The sequence below is a fragment of the Panthera leo genome, chromosome A2 (genome assembly GCF_018350215.1).
Source record: "Panthera leo isolate Ple1 chromosome A2, P.leo_Ple1_pat1.1, whole genome shotgun sequence".
Taxonomy (NCBI): Eukaryota; Metazoa; Chordata; class Mammalia; order Carnivora; family Felidae; genus Panthera; species Panthera leo.
The window spans coordinates 167796952-167812193 of record NC_056680.1 but is presented as its reverse complement, the minus strand read 5'-3'; positions in this window follow the sequence as shown (position 1 = coordinate 167812193).

Here is a 15242-nt window from a genome sequence, read left to right as displayed (position 1 = left end):
CTGTGTTTAATGGACTTCTCTAATCCCCTAAATCCATCCTTCATTTATTCCCTTTCCTGAAATTAAGGAGTTTGCTACTACCTGGTCCATCCATTTGGGTGTCTATGAAATCAATGGCTCTTTTTTAAAATAGTCTTTTTCTTCCAGAAAGAAAGAAAGAAAGAAAAGGAGGGAGGGAGGGAGGGAGGGAGGGAGGAGGAGAGAGGAAGGAAGGAAGGAAGGAAGGAAGGAAGGAAGGAAGGAAGGAAAAGAAAAGAAAGAAAGAAAAAGGAAAGGAGGGGAAGGGAGGGGAGGGGAGGGGAGGGGAGAGGAGGAGGAACAAAAACAGGTCTATGATATTTGTAGCAGGTTGGGCCGGGCCTTGTCTCTAGATGAACAAATGACATGTTTTCTCAAGTATAACAATGGTCCCTGGATAACTGAGGTTTTCTTCTCTGATGACCAGACAAGGACTTGACTGTGGTGTCATGGGATTCTCTCTTCCTTAGGACACACGAGACCAGGGCCTGGCAGGGAGGTGCCCAGGCTTGGCCCTTGCTGGGCAGCTCCCTCCATAGTTAGTCTGCTCCACATTTATCTCAAAGTGGCTGAATTAACCTTTAGGCAGCCAGGGTAAGCTCCTCTCTGGGCACCCAGCCACACTCCAATCTGTTAGAGGGCAGAGGCTCAACTGGTTCCTGCTAGATTGCCAGCTCCTGCCCTTCTGAATCCCAGAAGAAAGACATCTTAAAACAAGGAGGGAACATAAGGTAGACATTAAAGTTATGGTCCCTGAAATTAGGTGACTGCGACTCTGTATCAGGCTCTATCACCTAATATCTCAGTTTCTCACTCTCTTCTCAGTTTCCTTGTCGCTGAAACAGAAATACTAATGACATTTGCGCAATAGGGTTTAATGGGGTTTCATAAGGTATTTGTGCACAGTGCCTGACTTTCTGGCTCCCGGCCAGGGCCCGAGGGAGGCAGCCTGGAACAGGCAGCAGGTGGCTGGGGAGGATTCACAGAGGTGCCGCCCTGCTCTGCACTCGCCCAGAGCTGGTGAGCTGGACTCAAAAGTTGCCCTGAGCTACAGCTTTGAGCACCCCGTGCTGCCCCTCCCTTCTTGCCGGGAGCAGAATTGGTAATTCTGCAGTGTCCTGGGTCGGGTCTTCAAATCCTTTCATCACAGCCTTCTGAGAAGCCGCACCCAGCCCGTCACAGATGGCGACAGTGGCGGGGACGAAATCTTGGAGTCATGACTGTCCTCCAGGGCCTCAGGCCCCCTGGTCAGGGGAGCAGGGAGCATGGGTCAGGGAATCTGTCTCGAAGCCACCAGCCCAGGTGTGCCCTGCAGCAAACACCTCACCCACCGGCTAGCCAGTGTCCCCACGGGGTGTCCTCCCTCGGCCCCTGTGGCTGATCACCTGGGGACGCCGCTGAGGAATTCCCCGGGGAACCGTGGACAGGTGGCGGCCTTATGGAGTCCACTAATCTCAAATAACCCAACTGCGGCCACCCACACACGGTGCTTCCGGAGCAAGGAAACAAATGGGCGTCCCCGAAACTGCCGGCCTCCTATGGGTGGTGTGGGAAAACCAACACAAGGGAAATGTAATATCCTGTCTGCATTTTGCTTTTTCGGTACCTCCTCCAGATTCCGCACATTCTATTTTTAATCCTCTCAACCATATTTGACAAGCTGGAAGGACAGTACACTCCATAAAGAAAATTAAAGCGGGATGTGACCTGTTTGAAGGATGAAACATTTTAAGCAATCAGCTAAAGTGCTCTCAATTATAAGAAGGAACATTTTCAGGAGGAATGTGGGCTGATTTGTGGGCTAACAAATCTTCCTTTTCTGCAGTTGCAATGTGTCCAAGTTGATGCATTTAGCTGTTACATTGACTCATAAAGGCATTTCAGTTAAAGCTCAAAACTTTTTTCATTTACTCCCCACCTACCTATCTAGTTACTCATTCTGTGTAATGGGCTAGCCGAGCTGCTAGAGCAGAGCATGGTTTTCCTGCAGTCATCGGATCTTTGTCTCCCCTGCAGACGGCAAGCCCTCGAGCCCAGCAGCAAGTCTGGTTCTCAGTGATGTCTTTCATTCATACTGGGTGCTAACTAAATACTTGCTGACTAGTGAAGAGTCAGTTGGATAATCAGGTTTTCTGTCTTGTGTGGTCCTCTGAAGACAGGCTGGCAAGTGATGGAATGTTGCGGATTAATTCACAGCAAGTATGGCCATATGGGAGGCCCCAACTGGCACCACAGGGGGCAACAGAAATGTGAGTCATGGCCTGAACTTGACAAGTTTACAACTCAGCTGAGAGGTGGCACAGCCATAAACAAACAAACAGCCACACAGATCAACACGGGATTAAATATCAAAATGAGTGGCACAGCCCTGTCACAGTATCTGTTCTGGATGGCCAGGCCCTGCCATGGTCTCTGTACTGCACGGCCAGGCCCTGCCACGGTCTCTATACTGCACAGCCAAGCCCTGCCATTGTCTCTGGGCTGCACGGCCAGGCCCTGCCATGGTCTCTGTACTGCACGGCCAAGCCCTGCTATTTTCTCTGTGCTGCATGGCCAGGCCCTGCCAGTGTTCTCCTCATTGCCTCACTGTGGCCTTGACACAACCGTGTTGGGTGGTGAGACGGAACAGTGATGGGGAGGAGGCCACGGAGCCCCTGGCTTCTGGAAATGTTCCAGCTCTGGGTCCACTGGTGTGCCCATATGTAAAACACACATCAACCAGAGAAAGGAAAGAGGGAAAGGTGCTTCAAAGAACAGACACGTGCACCGTTTAATTGAATCCAGAAACGTGTGTATGCCTGGCACACAGAGACTTGCTGGCACCTGGCAGTACAAGCTGGAGAAGGCAGAGAGACAGACGCGGTTCTTGGAAAATGTGCCACCCGGAAGGCTTGTCTTGGTCCTCTCCTGTCCATTTGTGTAGGAAATTTCTCATCTAAGATCCTTAAACTCAAAACTTGTCACAAATGGAACAGTTAAGTACCTGGAAGATGAGTCTTCTGACACTTTTATTCTTTGCCCCTCTTCCAGCTGGAAGTGGGACATCCCAAAATCTTATGAGAATCTCAGCACTAAAAAGAGGGATAAAATGCACCCATCTTCTCGATGAGGCGTGCTGTGTGTGCAAGCACAAGCACACATGTTTTTCCTTAAAGACTCCGTTAGCCCCCCGAGGTGCCAGCCCCTGAGAGGCAGAGACCCACCTCTGGTGACTCACATTTCCCGCACCTGGCCTTGGTGCACAGCACAGATGTACTAACAAATGTATAAGTATTTATAAAGCCTAATATAGCTAGAAACTATGAGAAAAAACAGACCAAAGAAAATGTGTTTCTACAGGTATATATTGTTCCATTAAAAACTTCAAAAATAACTTTTGTTTGTGTTTATAAAGTAATTGTTTAGGAACTTTAACAAAAATAAACAGAAATATAAAAAAATGCAAAAGACTCAGATTAGAGCCCTGCATTTTAGTATGCAAAAATGACCATCACAACAGTAGCTCAGTCGAGACTAAAACCACAACAAAGTTTTAAAGTCAGAGTTGACAAATTGATCCTCAGAACCTCTGTCTCCCTCTTCCATGGCTCATTCCCCAATTTTTCTGCACAGCCCTCCCTTACTGTCCAATGTAAAGCTCCGGCTCCCCACCCAGTTTCTGTATTTAAACGTTGACCAAAGCCTTGAGCTAGAAGCCAAAACCCTACCCGAGAAGCTCCAGGCAGCAGCCTTGGAGTCTGAAAGGACTGAGGGATGGTGGGTGAGTAGGGTCCTGGGTCGTTCTTGCTATGTCCTCTTTGAGTTTATGGTTAAGAAATGGCTTATCTGATCATCTTTCTAACTAATGATACAAGAATCAACTAGGTCCAGTTAAGTCATCAAAATAGCCCAAGTAGCTGGATCCACGGTTTGAGGACCACCAATATGCACCCGTCTGACACCCAAAAGATGCTCTTTGGACCCTGGTAGCCTCACACAGGCCCACTCAGGCAGGGCTTGTCCGGGCCTCGAGTCTCTATTATACAGAGTCCACCTGGTAACAGGACTGGCCCCCACCAAACCAAAATGCCCAGTTAACGACCCCTCTAAGCCGTGTGAGCTGGCTTCTTCCCCCTCTGGAAATTAAGACAATCAGTCCAACCTTCTTTAACCAAGGGCACAACAAAGTGTTGACCTGGGCACGCATGCAGCGAGGTAGGCAGGCACAGAATGTCCTGACACAGAGACGGGGGCTCCCAGGCTGCCCGGGCCTGCACACAGCAGTTCAGAAAGCACTACAGACGGTTTTTAAAATTTTTGATAGCGAAGCACAAATGTGACAAGCATCTCCATAATGCATCTTGATGCCGACAGAAAAGTAAAATACAAATATGTTTTCAACAACTCGAATACAGATTTAAAGTGCCCCTGTCCCTAGACCTTAGCTATGCAGCATCTTGCCAGCCAGCCCCTCCTGAGTCCCTTGGAGTCCAGAAGCAGTTTCCATTCCTCGCTTTCTATGCAGGACTACTGGGCCTCACCTGCCTCGCCTTAGCCATTAGCAGGGTGCTCCACAGGAGCAAATGTCCCACCCACCTGCTGAAGCCTACTCTTTGAGGCCACCTTAACCACCGTTTGTGAAAAATGTTCTCACTTCTCAGCTTTCTAAAGGTACCAAGTGCCTAGCATTTGCTTGGTTCTTCAGCCACACCTTTGTGAATACCAGATAACACCATCTACATGCAAAGACACGCCACTGGCATGACTTTTCAGTTCCTGTGTCTTTTTGTTTTAATTTAATATCTGCTCTGCTAATTTTTTATGGTTTTCTGTAAACTTGACTCAGAGTTTCTAAACTTCTTGGAACTTGGCCGCCAGAAAGTCAGATAACCAAGCTCCACACCCAGTGAAAACGGAGGTGACCGACCTGAGTGAGTCCCCAGCCCTGAGGAGCAGAGTCATTTGCCAGCTTTCCTGCCAGCGACATAGGCCAAGCAGTGATCTCCTAGCAAGGTCATCTTTGGATAAGTGAATGGTCACGGCGATACTTTTCTCTCTCAGATGAAGAACTCACGCTGGTTTGCAAGTTATAGGTCAAAATTGCACAGTGAGGGTAAGACCAGACACAGTAATCGGCTATTTTCACTGCTTCCAGGTGTGAAAACAGTTCTGAACTTTTGTCTTCTACAGATGCGTAATAAAATAAATTATAAGAAAGGAAATTAGGTGCTCCTGGGTGGCTCAGTCAGTTAAGCGTCCGACTCCGGGTCAGGTCATGATCTCACGGTTCATGGGTTCCAGCCCCACGTCGGGTTCTGTGCTGACAGCTCAGAGCCTGGAGCCTGCTTCGGATTCTGTGTCTCCCTCTCTCTCAACCCCTCCCCTACTCATACTCTGTCTCTCTCTCTTTCTCTCAAAAATAAATAAGCATTTAAAAAGTTTTAAAAAAGGATACGCTAGAAAATTAAACACTATCACCAGAAATGAACACAAGTGATGGGTTCATATAATGCATGTAGGACATGCATTGATTCTGAGGACAGAATCAATGAACTGGAAGAAATGTCCATAGAGACTTCCAGAACTGTAATATAATGAGGGGAAAAATGAAAAAAAATGGAACAAAATATCCAATAACTGTGGCACAATTCCAGGAGCTGTAACATACACATAATGGGGAAAAGAAGAAAAGGAAAAAGAGAAATAAATGGAAGAAATACTTGAAACAATAATGACTGAGAATTTTCCAAAATTAATGGTGGGAACTGAAGATTCAGGAAGTTCAGAGAATATCAAGCAGAATAAGTACCAAAAAATCTACACCTAGACATAACATATTCAAACTGCAGAAAATTAAGAAAAGAGAAAATCTTGAAATAAACCAGAAGAAGGGGAAAAAACACACCTTATATATAGAGGAGTTAAAAAAAATTGAAGTCAACTTCTCTTCAGAAAAACTGCAAACAAGAAAAAAAGGAGTGAAATGTTTTGGAGCACTGATGAAAAACCTACCAACGTAAAGTTTTGTATCCATGAAAATTAACCTTCACAAGTGAAAGAGAAATAAAGACTTTCTCAGACAAATATGACTGAGGGAACTTATTGCATGTAGCCCTGCCTTGCTGGAAATATGAAAAGAAATTCTTCAGAAAAAAAGAAAAATGATGTAGGTTAGAAACTTGGATCTCCATAAAGAAGATTGGTAGAGAAGGAATAACTTAAGGTTTTGGGGTTTTTTTTTTTATTTCTACTTGATCTAACAGATAACAAATTTTTCAAAATACTGATAGAATAGTGCATTTAGTTATAGCTTATTGACACATAAAATGAATGACAAATTATAAAAGACAGAAGGATTTATTGGGAATACTCTGTTATAAGGTACTTGTTCTGCCTATAAAGTGGTACAATGTGGGGTTTTTTTTCACTTTGTGAAGAAAAATTTACTCAAGAGGACACTTCCATATATTAACAGATTCCCCAAAAGACATATTAAAATCTCGAAGAGTTAGAACCAGAGGAAGGCTTGAGAGATTGTCTTGTCCAACTTCCTTATTTCACACATGGGGACTCTTATGCCCTAAGAGGAAGCAACGCCAGTCCCCGGCTGGGACGCAAACCCAGAGCTGCTGACTTCAGTGTTTTTTCTCTTCCTGTTCTTTGACTGTCTTGTCACTACATCTCTACAGGGATGTGTCCTCTTTCATGATATAGTGTTATTTGAAAGTGGACTTGAATCCAACTAATCAAAATTTGTGGGATACGGGAAAAACAGTGCTTAAAGGGAAATTTATAGCATTAAATGCATACATTACAGAAAAAGAAAGATAAAAAATCAGTAATCTAAGCTTTCACTTTAGGAAATGGGGGGGGGGACAAATTAAATCCAAAAATAAAAAAAATAAAGAATTACAGCAAAATCAATGAAATGGAAAACAATAAGAAAGTCAAGAATCCAAAACTGGTTCTTTACAAAGATTAGTAAAATTAATAAACTTCTAGGCAAGTTATCTAAGAACAAAAAAGAGAAAACTCAAATTATTAATATCAGAAATGAAAAAGGGTTCATCACTGTTGATCCTGTGGACATTAAAAGGATAATAAAGGAATGTTAGGAACAACTCTATGCCCCAAAGTTTAATACCTTAGGTAAGATGAGTTAATTCCTTGAAAGACACAATCTGCCAAAGCTCACACAAAGAGAAACAGAAAATCTGAATAAGCCTATATCTATTAAAGTGAATTAAAATAAACATTTAATAACCTTTCCAAACAGAAAGTACTGGCCCAGATGGGTTCACTGGTGAATTTTATCTAACATTTAAGGGAGAAAACATAAAAATTTTCTACAATCTCTCCCAGATGGTAGAAGTAGAGGGACTACTCTGAAATCACTCTACGAGGCCAGCATTACCCTAACACCCAAACTGGACCAGGGCATTGTGAGTAGAGAAAACTATAGACCAATATCTCTCATGGTCATAGATACAAAAATATTCAACAAAATATTAACAAACTAAATCCAACAATTTATAAAAATAATCACACAGCACAAACTTGTGGAATTTATTCCAGGTATGCAAAACTAGTTCAACATTTGAAAATCAATTAATGTAATGTATTACATCAACAAGCTACAAAAGAAAAATTATATAATTGCATGAAGTAGGTATGGAAATAGCATTTGACAAAACCCAACACCTATGCATGATAAAAACTCTCAATGAAGTAGGAATTGAAGGGACCTTCCTCAATTTAAAAAAGAACATCCACCCAAATAGCCAAAACAATCCTGAAAAAGAAAAGAAAAGCTGGAGGCATCATGATTCCAGACTTCAAGCTATATTACAAAGCTGTTATCATCAAGACAGGATGGTACTGTCATGAAAACAAACACATAGATCAATGCAACAGAATAAAAAACCCAGAAATGTATCCACAACTATATGGTCAACTAATCTTCGACAAAGCAGAAAAGAATATCCAATGGAAAAAAAGACAGTGTCTTCAACAAGTGGTGCTGGGAAAACTGGACAGCGACATGCAGAATGAAAATGGACCACTTTTTTACACCATACACAAAAATAAATTCTGACTGGATGAAAGGCCTAAATGTGAGACAGGAAACCATCAAAATCTTGGGGGAGAACACAGGCAACAACCCCTTTGACCTGGACCGCAGCAATTTCTTACTAGACACATTGCTAGAGGCAAGGGAAACAAAGGCAAACATGAACTATTAGGATACATCAACATAAAAATACATATCAACCTCATCAACATAAAAAGCTTCTGCATGGCAAAGGAAACAACGAAACTAAAAGGTAACATATAGAACAGGAGAAGACACTTGCAAATGACGCATCGAATAAAGGGTTAGTATCCAAAATCTATAAAGAACTTATCAAACTCAACACCCAAAAAACAAATAATCCAATTAAGAAATGGGCAGAAAACATGAATAGACATTTTCCCAAAGAAGACATCCAGACAGGAGTGCCTGGGTGGCTCAGTCAGTTAAGTGTCCGACTTTGGCTCAGGTCATGATCTCATGGTTCATGGGTTCGAGCCTTGCATTGGGCTCTGTGCTGACAGCTCAGAGCCTGGAGCCTGCTTTGGATTCTGTGTCTCCTTCTCACTCTGCTCCTCCCCCACTCACACTCTGTCTCTCTCTCTCTCAAAAATAAATAAACATTAAAAATTTTTTAAAAAAGAAAATATCCAGACAGCTAACAGACACATGAAGAAATGTTCAGCATCTCTCATCATCAGGAAAATACAAATCAAAACCACAATGACATACCCCCTCACACGTGTCAGAATGGCTAAAATTAACAACACAGAAACCAACAGATGTTGGCAAGGATGCAGAGAAAGGGAAATCCTCTTACACTGTTGGTGGGAGTGCAAACTGGTGCAGCCACTCTGGAAAACAGTGTGCAGGTTCCTCAAAAAGTTAAAAATAGAATTATCCTACGACCCAGCAATTGTACTACTAGGTACTTGCCAAAAGGCTACAAAAATACAAATTTGAAGGAATATATGCACCTCGATGTTTATAGCAGGATATGGTTCATATCAACCATAGCCAAACTATGAAGAGAGCCCATGCTCATTGACTAATGAATGGATAAAGAAGCTGTAGTGTGTGTGTGTGTGTGTGTGTGTGTGTGTGTGTGTGTGTATGCCATCAAAAAGGATGAAATCTTGCCATTTGCAACAACATGGATGGAACTAGAGTATATTATGTTAAGTGAAATAAGTCGGTCAGTCAGACTCTTAATGATAGAAAACAAATTAGGGTTGATGGAGGGAGATAAGTGGAGGATCAGCTAAATGGGTGATGAGTATTAAGGAGGGCACTTGTTATGAGGAGCACTGGGTGCTATATGTAAGCAACAAATCACTAAATTCTATCCCTGAAACCAATATTACATTATATGCTGTTAAAATTTAAATAAAAATTTGAAAAAGAAAAAAATAGTAATAAAAAAGGGAAAATAAGGTAAAATCAAAAAGAACATCCGGGGGGGGGGGGGGGACTCCTACAGTTAATATCATACTTAATGGTGAGAGACTAGATACTTCCCTAAAATCAGGAAGGCATGAATGTCCCATCTCACCATTCCTATTCAACATCATACTGGAAGTTCTAGCTAATGCAATAAGACAAGAAAAAGAAATAAAAGGTATACAGATTGGGATTGAAGAAATAAAACCATTTTTGTTCACAAATGATATCATTGTCTATGTTGAAAATCCCAAAGAATCAACACAAAAATACTTCTTACAACCAGTTAGTGACTACAGCCAAGTTGCAGGATACAAAGTTAATATACAAAGGTCAACTTCTTTCTTACAGAGCAGTAATGAACAATTGGAATATAACTTACCATTTATATTAGCACCAAAAAAACCCATGAAATACTTAGCTATAAATCAAACGAAATGTGTACAAGATCTGTATGAGGAAAAGTACAAAATTCTGATTAATGAAATCAAAGGAGAACTAAATAAATGGAGAGATAGTCCAGGTTCATGGATAAAAAGACTCCATATTGTCAACAGGTCAGTTCTTCCCCAATTAATCTGTAGATTCAACACAATCTCAATCAAAATCCCAAAAGTTATTTTGTGGGTATGGTCAAATTGATTCTAACATTTATATGGTGGCTAAAGATCCAGAATAGCCAACACAGAATTGAAGAAGAAACAAGTCAGAGGACTAACAGTACTAGACTTCAAGGCTTACTATAAAGCTATAGTTATCAAGACAGTGTTAAAATAATATGTTAAAAGACAAAACAATTAAAAGAGTAGACAAATCAGTTGAATAGAATAGAGGGCCCAGAAATAGACCAAGCAAATACAGTCAACTAGTCTTCGACAAAGGAAGAAACGCAATTCATAAAGAAAGGATAGTCTTTTCATCAATAGTACTGGAACAACTCATTCACATTCAAAAAAAAAAAGTGACTCTAGACACATATTTTACACCTTTCACAAAAATTAAGTCAAAATAAATCACAGACCTAAATGTAAAAGGCAAAGGTATAAAACTCCTAAAAGTTGACACAGGAGAAACTACAGATGACCTTGGGTTTAGTGATGACTTTTTATATACAACACCAAAGCATAACCCAAAAAACAAAAAAATTGGTAAGTGGGACTTTATTAAAATTAAAGAATTTTTCTCTGTGAAGGAAATACTAAGAAACTGAGAAGACAAATCACAGACTGGGAGAAAATGTTTGCAAACCACCTATCTGATAAAGGACTAGAATAAAAAAGGTACAAAAAAATTTTTTAACTCAACAATAAGAAAACAACACAATTTTTTTTAATTGGCAAAAGATCTGAAACAGACACTTCACCAAAGAAGATATACAGATGGCAAATAAGCATATGAAAATATGCTCTTCATTGTATGTCATCAGGGAAATACAAAGTAAAACAATAAGATACCATTACGCCCCTCTTAGAGTGGCCAAAATCTGGAACACTGATAATGCCAAAAGCTGGCAACAGAAACTCTCCTTCATCGCTGGTGGGAGTGCAAAGTGGTGCAGCCACTTTGGAAGAGTTTGGCAGTTTCTTACAAAACTAAACACACTCTTACCATATTATCCAACAATTCCACCTGTAGGTATTTACCTGAATGAGTTGAAAACTTATGTCTACACAAAAAAACCCACTCATGAATATGTATAGCAGCTTTATTCATAATTGCTAAAATTGGAAGCAACCAAGATGTCCTTCAGTAGGTGATGGACAAACGTGCAGCCAGACAGTCGAATGCTATTCCATGCTAAAAAAAAAAAATGAGCTACCAAGTCTAAAAGAAAAAAAATGGAGGAACCATAAATGCATGTTGTCATGTGAAAGAAGCCAATCTAAAAAGACTATGCACTGTATAATTCCGCTATGTGACATTCTCCAAAGCAAAACTATGGAAACAGGAGACTTCACACCTTAGTTAATAATAACATTGGCTAATCAGTTTTAATGATGTGACACAATAGTACAAGATGTTAATAAAGAGAAAACTGGGGCACCCAGCTGGCTCAGTCATGTGACTCAATCTTGGGGTCATGAGTTTGAGCCCCACATGAGCGTATTATGACAACCTTGGAGGAGGAAATTACAGAGGTGGGAATTACGATGATTTTGGAAATTGTAAACAGCAACTTTCTAACAACAGGCAAATGAAGAGTGGAAACTTTGGTGGCAGCAGGAATATGGGGGGACCATATGGTAGAGAACGCTCTGGTCCTGGAGGCAGTGGAGGAAGTGGGAGTTATGGAGGGAGAAGCCAATACTGAGCTTCTCCCTATTTGCATGGGCTTCTCTGTATAAATTGGAGAGAATGAGAGCCCAGAGGTAACAGAACAGCTTCAGGTATTGAAATAACAATGTTAAGGAAACTCTTATGTCAGTCATGCATAAACAATGCAGTGATGTGGAATGTGAAGGGGATGTCAGAACTGTGTCCTTTCTACTCAGTTTTACTGTGGACAGTAACTGCAACCACACCTTTCCAGATGCATCTTACACACCACCACCATGCTTCCTTTATTCTGGGGGGAGGGGGTAGGAGGGCAAGGAACAGGCCCCTCTCCAGTGTTTCTGAAGGCTGCTGGTCCAGGCTCAGCTCAGGGCTGTGTGAAAGAACATCAAAGGTGACTCAGCCAGTTATGTCAGAATTTAAACTCAAAGGCCAAAAAAGGACGACCAATTACCCCACATTTCAAAGTGAGGTGCTAGACCATCAACAGAAGAGTTGCCGAGGGAATGACCCCAAAGACTCTGCTCCAAGTTGAGTGGGAGAAGAAGGCCAGGAAGGCAGGACTTTTAGAGGACAGCCCCCACTGACACCGCCCTTCCCCATAAGGGAGCGAGGGGACACCTCCCCTCCCTCAGACCAAGTATAGCACCTCAAGCTCCATCTGGGGAGCTTGGCCTGTGTCCTCTGAAGGAAGCAGGAGTCACTCTGACCCCCAGGGAGTCTGAAGGTGAGGCCACATCTGGCAGACTGCCCCATTTGGCAAAACAAAGGGTGTGTTTTTATTCTCCTTAGCCAGCTGTCAACTCCCATGGAATATCTTGAAACTCTTCCTTTCAGGCAGACAGACTGGAGAGGAAAGAAAACCCCAGTAGAAGGGAAACCTGTGGGAGCTGCAGGCATCCTGAGAGGCATCCTTCACGTAGAAAGGGCTACAGCTGAGGTGTCTCCAGCATTACTGGATCAGGGGAGGCCTGAGGAACTCAAAAAGCAACCCGTGCTGTGCCAGTAAGTAGGGCTGTCTGACTCTTCCCACCCTCCCTCTGGCCTAGAGGATGCCCAGGCTACAGTGGTAAAGTCATGTGGAGGCTCCTACCCTACCATGCCGTGCACAGGACTGGGCTGGGAGAGAGGCCTTTTATTTTTATTTTTATTTTTATTTTTATTTTTATTTTTTTTACTTTTATTTTTATTTTAAATCCAAGTTAGTTATCATATAGTGTAATAATGAGTTCAGGAATAGAATTTAGTGATTCATCACTTACATGCAACAACACCCAGTGCTCATCTCAACAAGTGCCCTCCTTAGTGCCCATCGCCCATTTAGCCCATCCCCCCACCCAACACCCCGCCAGCAACCCTCAGTCTGTGTTCTGTATTTAAGAGTCTCCTATGGTGTGTCTCCCTCCCTGTTTTCATCTTGTTTTTTCTTCCCTTCCCCTATGTTCATCTGTTTTGTTTCTTAAATTCCATACATGAGTGAAATCATATGATATTTGTCTTTCTCTGACTTACTTCACTTAGCATGATACACTCTAGTTCCATCCATGTTGTTGCAAATGGCAGGATTTCATCCTTTCTCACTGCCAAGTAGTATTCCACTGTATATATAAACCACTTCTTATTTATCCATTCATCAGTTGATGGACATTTGGGCTCTTTCCATACTTTGTCTATTGTCAATACTGCTGCTATAAACATTGGGGTGCATGTCCCCCTCTGAATCAACTTTTTATTATCCTTTGGATAAATACCTAGTAGTGCTATTGCTGGGTCATAGGTAGTTCTATTTTTAACTTTTTGAGGAACCTCCATACTGTTTTCCAGAATGGCTGCACCAGTTTGCATTCTCACCAGCAGGCAAAAGGGTTCCTCTTTCTCTGCATCGTCACCAACGTCTATTGTTGCCTGAGTTGTTAATTTTAGCCACTCTGACAAGTGTAAAGTGGTATCTCATTGAAGTTTTGATTTGTATTTCCCAGATGATGAGTGATGTTGAGCATCTTTTCATGTGTCTGTTAACCACCTGGATGTCTTCTTTGGAAAAGTGTCTATTCATGTCTTTTACCGATTTCTTCACTGGATTGTTTGGGTATTTGGGTGTTGAGTTTGATAAGTTCTTCATAGATTTTGGATACTAACCCTTTATCTGATATATCATTTGTAAATATCTTTTCCCATTCTGTAGGCTGCCTTTTACTTTTGCTGATTGTTTCCTTCACCGTGCAGAAGTTTTTAACTTGATGAGGTCCCAATAGTTCATGTTTGCTTTTGTTTCCCTTGCCTCTGGAGACATGTCAAGTAAAAAGTTGCTGTGGCTGAGGTCAAAGAGGTTGTTGCCTGGTTTCTCCTCTAGGATTTTGATGGTTTCCTCTCTCACATTTAGGTCTTTCACCCATTTTGAGTTTATTTTTGTGTATGGTTTAACAAAGTGGTCCAGGTTCATTTTTCTACATGCCACTGTCCAGTTTTACTCAACACCATTTGCTGAAGGGACTGTCTTTATTCCATTGGATATTCTTTCCTGCTTTGTCAAAGATTAGTTGGCCATGCATTTGTAGGTCCATTTCTGGGTTCTCTATTCCGTTCCATTGACCTAAGCGTCTGTTTTTGTGCCAGTAACATACTGTCTTGATGATTACACCTTAGTAATACAGCTTGAAGTCCAGAATTGTGATGCCTCCAGCTTTGGTTTTCTTTATCAGCATTACTTTGGCTATTCAGGGTCTTTTCTGGTTCCATACAAATGTTAGAATTGTTTTTTCTAGCTCTGTGAAGAACGTTGGTGTTATTTTGATAAGGACTGCTGGGAGAGAGACCTTTTAAATTAAGCAGTTGAGAGTTGTTACCCCACAGCACTGCGACTTTACTATCTGGAAAAGAGATCCTCACCAGAAAAGGACCTAGGGCTGCCAGGGTCTCACAAGGCTGCAGGCGTAAAGGGAATTTACTCTAAATGAACCCACCTCACTGGATAGGTCAGCTTTGGCTGAACATAGGAAGGGCCGGAAATGGCACGGGCAGACTTGCAGCCAGATGCCACTAACCCAGCCTGGGGCTGAAGCCTGGGTTGTATCTGTCCATCCAGGCAGCCAGGGCCAGGAGTGGGGCCAAGGGGGACACATCCCCAAGGCCGCACTTCACATCCATATACTTTTAAAAACGTTTGCATCGGCTCTGCATGGCTCATATTTGATTTTTATCTTTGTCATCATCTTGAGAAATAGGCCACACACGTGTCAGGAATTCTACTCCACAGCTTGGGAAAATAATGCAATCTTACGTGGCACAATGCACTGAGCATCAGCTCTGTGCCCCAGGGTACCCTGAGGTACATAGAGCATAAGAGGCCAGGCTGCTCGGTGCCTATAGGAACTGGAAACCACAGGAGACCCATGGGGTGCAAGGCCAGGGTCTAGGCCCAGAAGGGCTTGCCTGTGACCGCCTTCTGATCCCCCTAGAC